This window comes from Monodelphis domestica, chromosome 6, assembly GCF_027887165.1.
Source record: "Monodelphis domestica isolate mMonDom1 chromosome 6, mMonDom1.pri, whole genome shotgun sequence".
Classification (NCBI taxonomy): domain Eukaryota; kingdom Metazoa; phylum Chordata; class Mammalia; order Didelphimorphia; family Didelphidae; genus Monodelphis; species Monodelphis domestica.
Window position 1 is genome coordinate 245,467,780 of NC_077232.1, and position 4,663 is coordinate 245,472,442.

The window sequence follows — 4,663 nt, forward strand, 5'->3', positions numbered from 1 at the left end:
AATGTAAAATCAGTAAAGGAAGTGGGCTGGTAATTTTGTGAGAGAGAAAGATAAATGACAGAGAGTAAGACTGCTCAATTACAGAACCATTACTAGGATTTCTTTACTTTAGGTAAGCAGTACAAATGTCCCCAATATAAATAAAATAAAAAGCACATTAAGTTACTAGAGAAAGACACACACACACACACACACCCATGAAGTAGACTATATGATAAGTTCCTATGTAAATAATAGAAAAGAGAAACAGAAAGAAATGATTTAACTTGACACTGAAAAAGAATTTAGAAAATGTACCTTCCTCTCTTCCTTGTCAAAGTGGGAGACTATGGAAATGGAATTATAAATATACTGTGGGATGGATCATGTTTAGATGTTTTTCAGCAGTGTTATTTTTTCTCTTTTAATTTTTTTATTATAACATCTTGATTGCTAACAGGGAAATAGGTTATACAATCAGAAATGAAAGTAATATTAAACAAAATATACTACAAAATTTTAAATATTCATAACCCAAGTCACAAAGACCATTGATATAAAACTCTCTTCTCATTGTAGGAGATCAATACATGTTTGTATCTTGTATCTCTTACCTCTTTATTATTTATTTTTTATTTGATTTATCTAGATTTGATAGTAGTAAGTTCAGGTCTCCCACTACTATAGTTTTACTATCTATTTCCTCCTTCAACTCCACTAGTTTCTCCTTTAGAAATGTGGATGCTATACCAGTTGGTGCATACATGTTGATTACTGCTATTTTCTCATTGTCTATACTGCCCTTTCTCAGTATGTAGTTACCTCCCCTATCTCTTTTAATCAGATCTATTTTTACATTGGCTTTGTCAGATATCATGATTGCAACTCCTGACTTCTTTCTATCATTTGAGGCCCAATAGATTTTGCTCCAACCTTTAATTCTAACCTTGTGAATGTCTACCTGCCTCATGTGTTTCTTATAGACAACATATGGTAGGATTTTGGTTTCTAATCCACTCTGTTATTTGTTTTCATTTTATGATTGAGTTCATCCCATTCACGTTCAAAGTTATGATTGCCATTTGTGTATTCCAAAGCATTTTGATATCCTCTCCTAGTTCTGTCCTTTCTTCTTTTGCTATATCCTTTTAAACCAGTGCTTTTAATCAGTCCTCCTAATCCCCACCCTTAATATGCTTCCCTTTCTGCCCCCTCTTTTTTTTCCCTTCCCATTATTTTTTTAGGGTCTGTTAAGTTCCCTCCCCCCTCTCTTTCCCTTCTTTTTGTATTTCCCACCCCCTCCTCCCCTTAGGTTTCCCTTCTCACTTTCCCTGTAAGGTAAGATACAATTCGATAATCAAATCAATCTAGATGCTCTTCCTTCTCAGAATAGATTTTACTGAGAGTTAGGTTTAAGTATTACCTATTAGCATTCTCCTCCTTTCCTTCTTATAAGAGTATTCTTCCCCTACCCTTCCCATGTGCCTCTTTGTGTGGTATAGATTATACTATTTATCATATTTCTTCAAGTTTCTCTTGGTGCCATCCTTGATCCCCCCCTCCCTTTTTACTTTTTTTGGCATATCATCTGATGCCACTTATTATCCCAATCTCTTCTTATGAATGATTATTTTAATTACTATAATAATGAATATAATTCTTGAGTTACAAATAGCATTTTCCATATATTCCTATGAACAATTTGATCTTATTAAAGGCCTTAAAGAAGAAAGTTTAATTAAAAACATTTTCCCCTTTCCCCTTTCTTTCTTATTTAGCTTTTCATGTTTCTATTGATTTTTGTGTTTGGATATCAAACTTTCCACTTAGTGCTGGTCTTTTCTTTTCTTTTCTTTTTTTTTTTGAGTACAATTTTTTTTCACTTTAAAAATTATTTTATTTTTTTATTTGGTCATTTCAAAACATTATTCATTGGAAACAAAGATCATTTTCTTCCCCCCCCCCCCCTTCCCACAACCTCTCCCATAGCCGACGCATGATTCCACTGGGTATCACATGTATTCTTGATTCAAATCCATTTCCATGTTGTTGGTATTTGCATTAGTGTTCATTTAGAGTCTCTCCTCAGTAGTATCCCCTTCCCCCCTGTAGTGAAGCAGTTGCTTTTCTTTGGTGTTTTTACTCCCATAGTTTATCCTCTGCTTGTGGATAGTGTCTTTTAGATCCCTGCATATTGTTCAGGGACATTGCATTGACACTAATGGAGAAGTCCATTACCTTCGATTGTACCACAGTGTATCAGTCTCTGTGTATAATGTTTTCCTGGTTCTGCTCCTTTCTCTCTGCACCACTTCTTGGAGGTCGTTCCAGTCTCCATGGAATTCCTCCACTTTATTATTCCTTTTAGCACAATAGTATTCCATCACCAACATATACCACAATTTGTTCAGCCATTCCCCAATTGAAGCACATCCCCTCATTTTCCAATTTTTGGCCACCACAAAGAGTGCAGCTATGAATATTCTTGTACAAGTCTTTTTACTTATTATCTCTTTGGGGTACAGACCCAGCAGTGCTATGGCTGGATCAAAGGGTAAATATTCTTTTGTTGCCCTTTGGGCATAGTTCCAAATTGCCCTCCAGAATGGTTGGATCAGTTGACAACTCCACCAGCAATGAATTAATGTCCCTACTTTGCCACATCCCCTCCAGCATTCATTACTTTCCTTTACTGTCATGTTAGTCAATCTGCTAGGTGTGAGGTGATACCTCAGGGTTGTTTTGATTTGCATCTCTCTGATTATAAGAGATGTAGAGCACTTTTTCATGTGCTTATTAATAGTTTTGATTTCTTTGGCTGAGAACTGCCTGTTTATGTCCCTTGCCCATTTATCAATTGGAGAATGGCTTGATTTTTTGTACAATTGATGTAGCTCTTTGTAAATTTGAGTAATTAAACCTTTGTCGGAGGTTTTTATGAAGATTGTTTCCCAATTTGTTGCTTCCCTACTGATTTTAGTTACATTGGTTTTGTTTGTACAAAAACTTTTTAATTTGATGTATTACAGATTATTTATTTTGCATTTTGTGACTTTTTCTAAGTCTTGCTTGGTTTTAAAGTCTTTCCCCTCCCAAAGGTCTGACATGTATACTATTCTGTGTTCACCTAATTTTCTTATAGTTTCCTTATTTATGTTCAAGTCATTCACCCATTTGGAATTTATCTTGGTGTAGGGTGTGAAGCATTGCTCTAAACCTAATCTCTCCCACACTGTCCTCCAATTTTCCCAGCAGTTTTTATGAAATAGTGGATTTTTGTCCCAAAAGCTAGGATCTTTGGGTTTGTCATATACTGTCTTGCTGAGGTCACTTACCCCTAGTCTATTCCACTGATCCTCCTTTCTGTCTCTTAGCCAGTACCAAATTGTTTTGATGACCGCTGCTTTATAATGTAGTCTGAGATCTAGGACTGCAAGGCCCTCTTCCTTTGTATTTTTTTCATTATTTCCCTGGATATCCTTGATCCTTTGTTCTTCCAAATGAACTTTGTTATGCTTTTTTCTAGATCAGTAAAAATAATTTTTGGAAGTTCCATGGGTATGGCACTAAATAGATAGATGAGTTTGGGTAGGATAGTCATTTTTATTATATTGGCTCTTCCTACCCATGAGCAGTTAATGCTCATTTTGATATCTTCCTCTAGTTCTGACCTTTCTTCTTTAGCTATATCCTTTTGAACCAGTGATTTACTTTAGGTCAGTCCCCCTAGTCCCCTCCCTTGATATGCTTCCCTTTCTAGTCCATCCCTTTTTATGCTCCCTTCCCCTCCCCCCTCTCCTTCCCTCCCTTTTTATACTCCCTGCCCCCTCCCCCTCCTTGATTTTCCTTTCTTTCTTACCCTGTTGGATAAGATAGAATTCAGGATCCCACTGGATCTAGATGTTCTTCCCTCTCAGATTTGATTTCATTGAGAGTAAGGTTTAAGTAATTCTACTTCACGCTCTCTTCCTCTCCTTATCATATGAGAGTTCTTCCCCTCCCCTTCCCATGTGTATCTTTGTATGGGAAAGATTATTCTATTTAGTCCCCCCCCCATTTCTTGAAGTAAATGTTAGTATTATTGACAATTCCCCCCTCCCTTTTTCTTTCTTTGCCTCCCTTTTCACCAAATCTTCTTGATGCCCCACTCTTTCCCTATGCATGATTTTTCTAACTACTCTTATGATGCGTACAATTTTTGAGAGTTACACAATACATTTTCCCCACATATTAATACATATAATTTGATATAAATGTAGTCCTTATAGAAGAGAGTTTGACTTAAAGAAAAAGATAAGATTTATCTCCTTTTCCATTTCTTTCATATTTACCTTTTCATGTTTCTCTTGCTTTCTGTGATTGGATGTCAAATTTTCCACTAAGTTCTGGTCTTTTCTTAGCACATGCTTGGAAATCTTCTATTTTGTTGAATGCCCATACTTTCCCCTGGAAGTATATAGTCAGTTTTGCTGGATAGTTGATTCTTGGTTGGAGACCCAGCTCTCTTGCCTTTCTAAATATCGTGTTCCATGCTTTGCGGTCTCTTAGTGTGTTAGCTGCTAAGTCCTGTGTGATCCTTATGGGAGCACCCATATATCTGAAGCTCCTCTTCTTGGCTTCTTGTAGGATTTTCCCCTTTTCTTGGAAGCTCTTGAATTTGGCAATTACATTCCTGGGGGTTGTC